Source organism: Haliotis asinina, chromosome 7 (assembly GCF_037392515.1).
Source record: "Haliotis asinina isolate JCU_RB_2024 chromosome 7, JCU_Hal_asi_v2, whole genome shotgun sequence".
Taxonomy (NCBI): domain Eukaryota; kingdom Metazoa; phylum Mollusca; class Gastropoda; order Lepetellida; family Haliotidae; genus Haliotis; species Haliotis asinina.
The window spans coordinates 2,050,407-2,064,585 of NC_090286.1; the positions used below are offsets into that span (position 1 = coordinate 2,050,407).

The 14,179-nt window shown below is 40.4% G+C and overlaps 1 pseudogene; it reads right to left on the minus strand.

Moving 5' to 3' along the window:
• Nucleotides 1-1,452: 1,452 nt before the first annotated feature.
• LOC137291181 (uncharacterized) overlaps nt 1,453-14,179 on the minus strand; it is a 77,788-nt pseudogene continuing 65,061 nt past the window's right edge.

The window sequence follows — 14,179 nt, forward strand, 5'->3', positions numbered from 1 at the left end:
CCAAATTGTTAAGCAAAACACATGTGGTAGCTTATGATGCAGATTAATATATCTGAAGAGACACGTCATACTGCAACTAACTGTGTGATTGAATTACAGAATAACTCGCCTGTTATTGAGCACAACATGAGGATATATCTCGAAATATATCCCGATAAATGGATAAAAAGAGACATGCTGAAGTTTATCATGTTATGCAACATATAGATATGAATTCGCAAGAATATTCAGTATTCAGTACTATTGGTGATACTGGAATACTTCGATTAACATAAACTTTCCTGTATGGAAACAATAGGCCAGAGTGAAAACGAAGAATGAAATCTGCCCCAAACTATGCATCATGTTAGACATGAACACAAATCATACGGGCTAGGGACACACATGTAAACATTTGTAAACTTTTTGCTGACTGTAATTGTCCTGAAATATATTTATTCTAATGTACACCGTGCTGAAATTGTATGCTGTCACTATTTCACTTGACATAGAATGAAACCGTCGTATGACCGCATCATGTCTGATGATCCTAAAGGGTTATATTTCCGCGATCATAATATATTTGTTATTACATTTAGTAAAGGCACTTCATGTCTTTTTGTCGATTATTATGCCACACCGAGCATGCAGTAGGTAAATGGCACGCGCATATCAATAACAGAATTAAAGAAGTTCCTACACCATCAGTCTTGTTATTGGTGTTGGAGTCGTCCTGACACTGTTGCTGGCGGTTGAGGTACTTCTGTACCTGCTCAGGACAGGAAGGTAAGTATGAACTATATAAATTATAAGTGATTCCTTGACATTTGTGTGGTAAACAAAGTAATTTTATGATCCTTCTTAACCCTGCACTCATCAATATTCCAGCCACATGGTGGTTATCTGTACTTAATGGAGTCTACATGAGATAATCCAGTGATCAGCATCATGAGCATATATCTCAATTGGGATACGTAAGACACATCGGATTTTCTTTCTCTCGCTTCCTTCATTTCTTCCACATGATGATTTAATTATGAGTGGACATAGACCATCCCAAGAAAGATGCAAGGTTTGTTTTGTAAACATATTTCAATTTTCAACATGGTAAATAGAACTAAAGTTTCCATATAACGGTTTTCGTCTCTTACATAGTTTGAATAATACCTGTTGTGCTTTTTAGAACACCAACCCCTCTTTGAGCATTTTGTTACAAACATGTCATTTTTTCTCGAGTTTCTCGACCATATTAAACCCTAAAGAAACGTAGCTGGAACGGTCGCAAATCTTCATGGCGCCATTTTATGTATGTCACTCCCTGACCTACAAAGGTCACTCCAACCACAGCACAAGGCAAAAGGTACACAATTTCCGTACATATTCTGAACACTAAACGTCGGACAAAAGTCTTTGAGGCTTTGAGTGCCATTAAACATAAACAAGGTATCTCTAAGCTCCTAGAATGATTTCCAGCTATTCGCTGACATCAACATTCTGATAATGAACTGTGGGCTGTAACGTCTCATATTGCTCTTTGTGGATCCTGTCCAGCTTGGTGTAGTCATGTTCAGGCAACACATCATATATTGGGACTTCTCCCTGTGGAGTGACGCTGGTCTCAGGGGTGCCAGATTCCGGTGATGACGTCTTTGCCATCCTGATTTCAAAACGACGAAACCTAATGTGGAGTATGATTGTATACATCAGGCTTAAACAGTTACTGAGAATATCGTGGTCACAGGTACCGAGAATATCATCATCATTCGTATTCAAATATCTTGCACATCTGTAGTACCTGGTGAGAACTCGTGGAGAAAATACCAAAGTAAGTTTAATAAATCACACTGTGAACATTTAATAACTGAAAGAGAGTGTACCTGAAATCTCCTTTCTTCCATAAACACACCACACCAATCACAACCGTCAACATTATCAGCATTGCAAAGGCGCCAATAAATCCTGCTGCCAAGTGGGATATTGGCCCCGTTCCGTTCCCAAACAAACTCTTCACAGCTTAAAAGAGAAACAAGAATAGAATTATATTCTCAAAAAGACACTGTTGTCAACTTTTCTTCTATGGAGATGCAAAACCAAATCAGTGGATATTATTTTGGAAATTATGTCTCTCCCTTTCTGTATATGTTACAGAATTCTGTATATGTTAGCCTAAATCACTTCATGCGATTGGCCTCGTAATTAATTGATTGCGTACCTCCCTGGATTGAGCTCAATGTTCTCTTTTAAGTATCCTCGTAATGTGAGATGTCATGACTAGCAGCAAAGCCTGTCATTAAATTAAAGCCTTCCGAAAAGATATATAACGCGCCTGTATTAGTGTTACGCGACCACGAGGGGTCAATACGTTTATCAAAAGGTCTAACTTTGTGTGCAGGTGTGGTCAGTCCAGCCGTCACTGCATCCATCTGGACAGGCACCGCTGACATGATGGCAGGTCTTGGAGTCACGACACTGTCAACATTTCCCAGCACAGTTGGCATCAGATGTTCCAATACCACACACTGTACACACATACTTAGATATTAGTGCCTATATATCCTATTTGAAATGTAGTACTGTGCTTATGATTACACAACAAACAAACCTGTAGTACAGCCTTCTCCCTTCCATCCTGCCTGGCATCCATCAGCACACGGCCCTGTATCCTGGGAACAGATGCTCGTATCTCCCTGGCACATCCGGGTACTGCAAGTTTTAACGCACCCAACTCCATATTCCACACCGACGGCACATACTGTAGGAATATTCACACAGAAAATGCTTATACTTATTGGTTAAATCAAATCCTCTTGGACTGCATACCAACCTCAACTGCTTCTGCCATCCACACGCTATTGTCTCATTCCAGCTCCACAATCTTCAATGTCTGCTACATTACATTTAGTAATTTAGATTGATATTTTTAGATGATTTTCTAGTCTGACTTCTAGTCAGGCTAACCTGTACTGCAGTCTTCCGGCTTCAACCCGGCCTGACATCCATCTGTACACCGTCCTGTATCTCGGGGACAGGTGTTCGCATCTCCCTGGCACATCCGGGTACTGCAAGTTGTGAGACACCCAACCCCGTAATCCGTACCTTGGACACAAGCTGTACACAAACAAAACTGTGAGTGTCTAATGTCTGTTGTGTATATCTGAAAATGGTTTATTATTTTCTTTGAGAATTTCTCCACGGATGACTCATTCTGAAGTTTCAATGCTATGCCACGGAAAAAAACACACCATAAGAAATCTCTTACACGTTGTGTATTGTGAAGCTGCGAATATGAACCTTCTGTTCTTATTACCTTGAGTGCAGTCATCTCCCTTCCACCCAGACTGACATCCTAACTCACACCGACCGGTATCCTGGGGACAAGTGCCCAGACCTCCCTCACACATCCGGGCAATGCAGTTACCCGAACAGTTAGCTCCATACTCAACGCCCAGGATACATGCTGTCATTGAAAGAAGTACAAGCTGTGCACATAAACAAGATAATACACAGAAAAGTTGTTCATTAAAGACACTTGGTATTGTATAAGAAGCAGTTCCACCATTTAGAAGCGTCTGCAATGACCCTGCTAGAGTTACTTCATTTCAATGTCTCTAATATCCACATATATTCTGCTCCATATTCAACACCCTGGCCACCGCCTGTACGCGGTAATATGAACATGTGTTACCCACTATGTGTATGTTTGAGGAGCATTATTGTTATAACGGATGATCTAAAGTCTGACCTTCTGTGCAGTCAACATTCTTCCATCCGGGTACGCAGCCGCGTTCACACTTCCCGGTCACGTGATTACAAGACGAGATTCCATCACACTTCCTGGAGGAACACTGGTAAGCGCGGCCTTCTCCGTATGAGTTTCTACATTCTGAAGTAAGGACATGGCATCTAAACGTAGTGTGATGTGTGATGGATAGAGTCGCGTTATCTCTTATACTTCATCCACATAAAGTTCCTCCTTTACGATTCACTGTCTCGAACTGTATGAACAATTGCTTGTGAAAGTTATAGACTTAATCTGTGCCTAGACTGACATACTGCAGCTTGGACGTCCTCGTGTATTAAACAGAGAGGTATATAAAATTTTAAGTGACTGGCCATGTCACTGACTTCTAACCACAACAGGTTCACGTTAGAACCATACCCTGACGTTGAACGTGCCGACCATGTTGTATTGGCACATTGTCACAATAGCTGACTTACAGATAAACATGTCATTCTTGACAGGTATTTCTCATCAACAACGGTAACGTAAATTCTGTTCTCAAAGTTAAAAAGACATATTTGACTAAAATGTTGTTTCCCAATACACCTGTTTGTTGTTTAAGTGTCCGTTCAAACTGCATGTCTACTAATTGGAATAATGTGTGTATATGTGGCAGATGCAACTTTGTACATAGGGATTTATTATTTTAATGTTTTCTGTGTATATCTGTATATCTGTAGGGTAGTTAAAATATAGGCCATGTGCTCCTCAAGCCCTTAAGAAACCCAAGCTATGACTTGATCAACTGATTGGCCAAACGGAACCTCCAACTTAAAGCCTTTGTCTAACAGCCTGCACTCACTCTGCATGAAGTCACCTCATAGACAAGTCGACAGAAACATTTTGCAGATCGGGTTAGTTTGATATATCTCTGTATATTCATATCATTGCACTTATATGTTGCGATACATTAAACATTTCTATTAATTAGATAAACTAAGTGTCTGATAATGTCTAAATATCATCCATTATCTGTTTACATAAATATGCTAAACCAGACTAATCAGTTGTAAGTTTTTGTATTTACTAACAGCTTTTCTATATCTTTACTCTTGTGTGCATGAGATAGGAGTCTGAATGTGTTGTAGCATAGTCAAATTTAAATTCTGTTATGTTTAGGTATGTACATACAATATTCGGCATATATCATTTCACATAGTACATAAATTTTAAAGCGTGTTACTCTTAGTTACGAGAGAAATTATATTTAATTCAAATACATTCTGAATTCTGTTGCTGGTAAGCTCATTGTTTGTATATTGAATTTCAGATGTGTATAATGATCACATGTGTCATACTGTTTGTTCCATTAACTATTTCCATGTCATTAACGATTGTAATATAGATCGGTTAACCTCAAACCTCTATCTAAGTATGATTTGTAAACACGTTCATAAAATTATTGACATTAGAATATTTATACGTCTTGCTATATGCTTGGCAAGATTGGTTGTAACCTCACTGTGTATTTTACATTATCTAGTCTGTTTACAACTGCTCTCAAGAACTCTTGCGGATCGATAATTTTATTATGTGTACCATTAACGTATCATTATTTCTGTAAATGTTTCAGGGTAAATTAAATAAATAAATATTCCTCACACAATAGCTCACACCTGTAGCATGTGTTTGTAGTCATTTGCATTCACTGGCCTGCTGCATATATGCCTCGAGGTACAAGCCAGGAGAGAATATCGCACAAAAATAATCCGATTCTGATTACATGCCATCCTACCTTACAGTCGCCAACACACTGCCTTGTCACGTGGCCACAGCTAGAGTTGTCGCCCTTGCAGTGTCTCTCTGAGCAGTTTTCACCATACCTGCCAACACCACACTCTGAAACAAACATGTTTTGCTTTAGAAGATATATTTTACTGCTGTGTGATTATTATTTGTTCTTTATACAAATACTCAACCACGGAACTTTGGCATCAGCAGCTGACACACCTGTGGAACAGCATGTTCATAGTTTGTATTTTAAAGTAGGTAGATAATTCAGGTAAGTATGGAAACTGCTCTTTACACTAGCCCCAGAAGTCTTTACTAATCACCAGATAGTTATGTAGGGATTCCATTTGCCTTCTATATGAGCCCGCTGATGGTTCAACAGCGACTGTATTTCAGTTGTTTTTGGAGCGTCTGACCAGTTCAGAGTGTTATGTTTTCTAGAATTTCTCTTCTTTGTTCACCCGCTGCCATCTTAACTCTTCAGCATTGTTAACTATTATATATTTTAGATGTATATGTGTAAAAACAGTTTGCAGTAGCCACATGTGTAGTAGTATAGGGAATGATAGTTTTAAAACACTTTCAAGAAATGTCTCTACAAAGCCTTATTTAGTAAATAAGGCTTTGGTTGGGACCTTAGCTCTTGCTATTATTACCCCTACTATAAAAAAGTTGGCGTGCCTATGTCACGTTTATATCGATGAAACAGTTTAACGTGAACCGCCTACGATCTCTTTGGTGTTCATAATAAAGGCTTGCTGGGCTTTTTGTATCCCCTGTGCTATGTACTTTTTTTTCTCGTCCTCGCTGATAGCAGACTTACGAGACTTGGATCGAATATCTTGTTTCATTCCGTTATATTTTGTGAGTTCAGAGAGGATTGAACGAAACTCCTCTTCTGAGATCTTACTATCAGAGAGTGCCGTGGAAATACGCTCACTCACTGTGTTGAGCTTTGCTTCGGCCAGAACCCTGATCTCGTCGTGTTTCAATGCCTTACGATGCAGTCTGCGTGATACTAACTTAAGCGCCAACCCTAACACCCCTGCCACCCCTGCCGTTATTTCAAACCCTAGCACTATAGGTGCGGCCACGATGGTAGCCAACAACCCAACGCCTGCCGCCCCTAGTCCCATGCTGGTTGCCATAAGGGTAGTGTCAGCCCCGTCCACGATATTGAAAGCTCTATTGTACTTCTTACATAGTGCTTTTCGCGTGTCACGGTCTTGTTCTAGTTGACGTTTTACATCACATAACTGCCTCAAGCGGAACCCATCTACGGTTTCCAGCGTCTTCGCTACTTCCTCTACGACTGGGTACAGACCCATCCTATAATATATATTTTGAAAGATATTTTAATTGGGTTTCAGTTAAAAATCTATTAATGAATTTGAAGTCTACAAGATCTAGACTATTAGTCAGGGTAATAGGTGAGAGTCTAATAGAATTTCCTGTTGTAATAAAAACCCCACTGAGGCTTATTAAGCGGTTTATAGGGTCCTCGTAGGTATCCTGTTGTATAACAATACGACAATATTGGTCTAGGTGTTCGTCAAACCAGTGTATTGACACCCCGGGTAAAATTTGGTGTACTCTTGAGGTGTTTTCATTACCTAAATAAGAAAAGAAGACTTCTATGATGAGTGTGAAAGGGAGGAATATTCTATCAAGATATCTGCTATAAATATTTTTGCTAAATGTTAATTTATTTTTTGCTACAGACTTTAACATATTTTTTTCGACACCAAGAGTTATCATACGTAATTCACTCTCCGGAATGAAATCCCCGGGCCAGATACCGTTATTCCTAATCTTAGAGACCAACTCCACCCCATCTTTTAATGTGATATAAGGTGAGGCGAGTGTTAAGTTGATCAGCCATTTGGGCTCTTTAAAATCTGATAACGACACCCGTCTGTACACGTTGTCTTTGAAGTGCAGGATGTATAATTCATCTTCCTCACCAGGCTGATCGAATCCCTCCGTATCTCCCAGGTCGTTAAGCGTAGTGTTGGGATGATGACTGGTCATTATTATACTATTATGATATAATTTCCAACTGGTTTTTTGATAATAGTTCAGGGGTGAACTTCATACCCATGAAGTGTATGTTGGCAGGCAGGAAGATATTGGTTAGTGATATCTTGTTTTCCACGGTCACGTTGACCCCCTGCAGACTGGTGTTGGAGCCGACACCCACCCGCACGTAAACGTTGCAAACTTGATACTGGTGTCGTTTCCCCCACCCGAGTTTGATCCCCTTCACGATCTCGACATCATTCCCCGATGGTTCTCCTAAGTAGACTTTGATGATCAGTGTTGAGTTTGCCGGCAGACTCTCTAGTATACTGACCACGCCTTCGAATTCAGACACCAACTGCAATTTCACGTTTTGTATGGTTGGTTTACTCGATAGCATATGAGCTGCCATAGTGTCGAGTGGGCTGATGACTATGCTACGTCTCTGAGTTGGGACGTAAGCCACGAGTATGGTTCCATTGTTCACGACTTTGTTTAGGTGGTTGTCTTTGTTATCCGTGAACACGTAGGGAGAGACGAGTCTAATATTGAGAAACCAGTCGTCGTTATCGGGTAACAACACCCACTTGTCATCTTCGGTGAAGACGAGCATATATGGCTTGTTTCGGGCGACGGTAGTGCTCTCAACATCGTCTAAGTCGAACAGTTTACCCCCGAATGATGGGTATATTATCCAGTTATTATCACCGGTGTTGACAAGGGAGTACTTAGTGTTGACTGTTGCTCTTGTGGTATCTATCATATCACTTAGGGCTCCACCGGAGGGGATTTCAACGCGTTTGTAAATGTTGTTTTTCAGTTGCAAGGCGTACGATGTACCATCTACTCCGGGAGCGTCGAAACCGCGTGTGTCTCCTAGGTCGGAGATCCCGATATTGACGCATTTTTTCACTCCGGGTCCTTGTGCGCTGGTCATTTTACATGAAGCGTTAAGCTGAGGTATCCTATATTTACAGGATTATGATTTATATCTAACACCGATATTGTCAGCTCAGGTATGTTGCCCTGGGTTAATCTCTTATACTGCCGTGGTGAAAACGACTCGGTTCTACCGTCGTTGAATTTCTCAGTTTTCACCGGCACTGCTCTCAGTATAGTGGAAGGGTGACCTCCTTGAATGTTGTACGTTGTGCTCACCTGACCGAGATGAATGCACAGCTCTCGGTACGGTACTAGATCGGGTAACTTCGTGCCTGTGACGGTTGTTGTTGGTTTTATCTCGTCAGGAGACATACCGAGTATCCTCGCTAATGGCCGGCCTAGCCTCAAGGGGTTTCTTCCGTTGTTGATTAACACCACTGTACCGTTTGAGTCGTTCATCTTGAGTTCGGCTCCCAGGGGTTTGAAGACCTCGTCGTTTAGAGAGCACACGCTGTAGTAGCCGTCAGTTATCTGGCTGCGAGTTCCACTGACGAACAGCTTATTGTTGCTGACGTTGATGTTAGTCCATTGCGGTAGGTAGGTGATATCGCAGAGTGCGACTTCGAGTTGACCTGACGTGTTATCGATCGCGTGCGTCAGCTGAACGGCCTCACCGCTCGTTATTCCTGGAAGTGTTATGTACATATTATAATATATAATTCATATATTATAATATGGATTTAGCACACTTGAAAATCGTGGTGAATGCAGATGGCACGGGTTTTAAAACAACCTTTATTAATATCTTTGAAAACTATGTCGTGTCCGTTAATAACGCGCAGGCGGTGGTAAACTGGAATCAAAACCCAATGCAGTTTTGGCAGAACCAACTCAACTTTGCTGTGTGGTGTGCGACGACAGGGTCGGGTGTGACACCAGACTACGGTACAGACGAACTGAGTAAGGCAGTCATTTTGTTTCGTATTTATTATCAAACGAGACGAATATTGAAGGAAATAAGTGCTCCTCTTCCCCAAGATAAAGCGTGGAGTATGACGAATAACCCCTATGATAAACGCGCTTATGAACGTGTTTGTGGGGAGTTTGAGATTCCAACGAATAAAGACTTTCGCCTTCCTGGTGTGAACCATGGTCTCGGTATAGTTCTCGTGTACTTCTACAGGTCCGGAACATATCAAGCCGGTTCTAAAGATGGTTCATACAACCCACACCGTCATACATTTACAGGCCCCACAACGAATGAACAGATCCATGTCAGCTGTATAAAGCAAACCAATCCTGATGCAGCCACAGCCTGGACTAAAATGATCTCAAAAACATCGAAAGAATTCACTCGTGCTGGTACAATACGCTTGAACGACTCGATTCGAACGTACGTGTGGGCGCTGTTGGGTGCGCAGTCTATGACGCGTTCCAACATCCTCGGTAAGGGAACTGCTTACGACGCTCAGAAACAATTCGTTTCCAACGTTGAGGATGCTATCAATTCTCCAGTTGATCTCCCGCGGGCCATCGAACGCTACCAAAACGTGTTAGAATACGCCAGATCGAAAGTCAATTACGTGTTCGGCGTGGGGTTGTACATGGCTCCGAGTGATATGCAACTGAGAGTAAAAAAAGTGGTGGGTTATAACAACAAAATAGTCATAGCCACGAAGGATCAAAAGTTGGGTATCAACCCCGATATTAACACCACCTATATCCCACACATCCCACCACGTGAAACGGGTATAGTGGCGCCACCCCCGGAGCCTAAAGTTCATGTGCCCCCCACACACCCCCATATTCATGTGCGCCCCACACACCCTAATATGTATGTGGGGGTACCCCCCTATCAGCAGCATATTGATAGTAAAACGGCCCTGGTGGTTGGTGGGGTAGCTTTGGGACTTATTTGGTTAAAGATTTTTTAGCCGCTACTTACACCAGACCCGCCACGGCGACGATGGCTGCCCACAGGTTTTGACTGAGCCACATGGCAGTTTTAGACAGAGCGCTCAACAACCACGAGACGATGCTACCCAGGATGCCGGGAAGGGCTTCGGCGGCTTTACCAGCCAGTTTAGCTAGGCCTTCCCCGAGTTTTTTTATCCAGTCTTTAACACCTCCATCGCCACTTGGAGTTCCCCCGCCGGCAGGTGTGGGGGTTCCCCCTACCAGTGACACCACCAGGGTTGATATGATGAAACCCAATGCAGTCAGAATGCTGGCGATGGTGATCCCTTGCTCCCGGAACAATATCCGAATCCTGTCTGCTAACGTGGTGTCTCGGTAGCACAGCAAAAATAACCTGGTTTCCGCAGTGCGGAAACCTGATGGAAAGTGGACTGAAACTTAAGTTTCCACCAAGAATCCAGTGAGTTTCCGTTCTTTTACACTGAGTTTCCGCAATGACGGAAACTTTCAATTACCCACTTTCTAAGGGTTTCCGCACGATATCCGTTACCCATGCTCCAACAAGTTTCCGTTGAGTTTCAGTTAAGTTAGAGATCCATCAGGTTTCCGCAGGGTTTCAGTCACCAAGACTCCATCAGGTTTCCGCAGAGTTTCAGTTATCAGGACTCCATCAGGTTTCCGCAGAGTTTCAGTTACAAACTGACCTACATAGTTTCCGCAGAGTATCTGTTGCCAGAAAACTTTCCACAGCATTTCATTTACTCGGGTCACAGGAGTCATTCAATGTGTGTCATTGCATAAAACATTCTTGTTACTCCTGGTTGGCAAAGACAATATAAGGAGTTTGTGTACAATCATCGAGTATACAGAAAGAAAAACAAAAGATACAATAAGATTCACTGTTTTATTTTCAGACAAATATGGATCAAACATATATCTAATAAATAATAAAAAGATATAGCACTAGATAACAGATCAACATTTGTAACTTATGACAACAATATTTCTAAAAACATGCTATAACAGTTGCATCCCTTGACTCCTCCTGCACCTCCTCACGCTGACACAGAAAAACACACCCCAGTCAGTCAATGCTAAACATATAATAACACACACCATGCAGTACAATACAACAATGAAATGAAATGCAATAAAGAACTTAGGTTAGTACAAAAAATGTATTTAAAGTAAATAAAGGTCTCTTTGAAAATAGATAAAAATTAAGATTGAATAAAATTGTATTAATTGAAATACAATCAGAATATCAAAACTATTAAAGTTTTACATTGAGAATAATTCAAATTTAATTGATCACAGATAAAATTGCGTTCATGTGATCGATTAGCTATTTACTAGCCCACTTGGGCATCCTTGAGCGGATATCTCTGTCATTCTGGTTGGATGCCGCATCCTGGTCTTAGCTTGTTGGCCTTAGCTTTGGTGGTGGCGTTGAAAATTGTGACTGAGTCCAGTGCAGACGTCTTGAGTTAGGTAAAGGGGTAAGAGAGCAATAAATTGGCATCTTCTTCATCACTCACAACTAGTGAAGTCATTTCCAAGGTAAGTATAGTTGAAACCCTTTCCTTTCGTCGATCTGGCCAGTCAATAGTTTTCAGGCTTTTCATGCGCAGTGCAATTTTCTGAAAATTAAACAAAAATCAATCAACAGATAAACCATAATGCCAAGATGGATTGCAAATTATTAAAAAGGAAGTGTCGTGAAAAATCATTTACTTTATTAATCACCCCAACACAAGTTAAGCAGTTCATCACATTTAATGGCATATCCTATTTTCTTATGGACACACAATCTGTTGCTCTGAAGTGGCATGTAGTCACTGACTTAGAATCTGTCATCAGACATTGTAATGAGAAGAGTTTCTACATGTTAATATTCGAATAGATATACTTACGGATTTTTGGGTTTTTTTTTTTTGTTTTGTTTTTTTGCTGCTGCTGTTCTGTGTGACACTTTCTTTCCGGTTTCTTGTCTACTGAGATCATCACGCCTGTTCCGCCACACTCTACAAAGCGCTTCTGAAAATAAATGTTTAAAGTACTATACAGCATGTTTCACACATTTTAGTTCATCTGTTAGGCAAAGGTATTTATATATGCCATGCTGGCTGGGTTACTGAAGTTAACACCCATAAATCTGTCTTTACACTGTTAATTAAATCATTAGCTATTTATAATGACAGGCAGGTGAGTAAAAATTACCTTCACAAGATCCTATTGACCATCCTTGATCGTGATATAGTCACTTGTTTCTTTGACTACTATATTCATAGAGTCCTCGTCATCGGCTTTACTGAAATAAAAACAAATGCCATTTCCTTGCACTTCATTCAATCATGCATCCAACACAATGTCTAATTAAAATTAAAGATCGTCAGTGAAAATTATACAACCAAGTAAACTACAGATTTGAATACATATATTGTTCTGAAAGTTTACCATTTTGTAGTTAAATGATTTAAAATAACCTCCAAAAAGGCTAACCATCCTTTGTGTTATTTCATGCAAATTCTATGTACATCCTGTTTGCCAAAGTTATGCAACCGGTAAGTGAACAACTGACATAAAGATCATGATAAAAGAAGTTTAGTTATATCACATGACATAACCTTGCAGCAATTAAGCATTGTAAAATCAAGGGGTCAGTTTGATGGCAATTTCACACAGGTGTAATGTTAAACTGATTTAGTTTACCGGCTATTCAAATCCATTTGCAAATGATACTTTCATGTTTTTTTTACATTTTGAGAAAACGTACGTAGGGAAGTGAATTAATGAAATATTCAAAGTGAAATTACCTAGTAACATGAGCACATACCTTCGATAGACAAGGGTGATCGTCCAGGAGCAGTCGTGTCAAGATTTTTCTCACAACTACCTGAAAGATTAAATCAAATACGTTAAATATAACAGGTATATATATAACAGGTATATATATGATTAAGCTCAACACATATGTATTGAATTACTGAAAAATTACATGAAATTTCAAATGTATCCTACGCAAAGCTAACAGTTTCTTATATGAATTTAGTGTTTGCCTCAAATAGTTCAGAAACACATCTGACCCCTCTGAGCGAATTTGGGGGTAAACAATTTCATTTCACTGATGATCCAGGATTGCATTTAAGAAACTACACCGAAATGTTGCATTGTAAAAGCCCATCATTTTTATCATTCTTTAAAATATATCTGAATTGGTGAAATATATCTTGCAATAGCCAGTAAACTCATGAGTGAACCACTACATATGGCGGATCTTTGTGATGCAGATCGTAATTCATCCCCACCCCCCCCCCCCCACACACACACACCTTTTGTACAAGTAGTAACCGAGTTGCAACGCTAAAATTTGCAAACTATTAACAGGAGCACCAAAATCAAAAGTCTGCCCCTTTAAACTTAAATAAATACTTGTGGTTAGTACTAAGATAGTTACTTACAAATACAAGCTTGGTGTATTCTATACCATGTCGATCTATTGAAATGGAATATAAAAAAACTTATTTTTCAGGCCTATTTTACTTAGATTTTACGATAACATTTAAAAATAATACGAGCGAAAATATGCATTCGCGGGATAAACTTTAGAATCTATCCGGATTTCTGTCATTGACGCAATAATTCTTTAAACGTTATTTGACAATAAAAAAAACCCTCGGTCTTACCTGACACATCCGAGGTACTCCGAGTTCCTCGCATCCGTTCTCTGCTTTCTTCTCCAAGTCGCGAATTCTTTCGTCGAGTGCTTTTGGGGAAAGTGAGGTGGCCGTGGCAAAGTTTACACGACGCAGCCATCTTATGCTTAAAGTTTTGAAAATAATTGCTAGGAAAACAAATTTGTTCCTACCC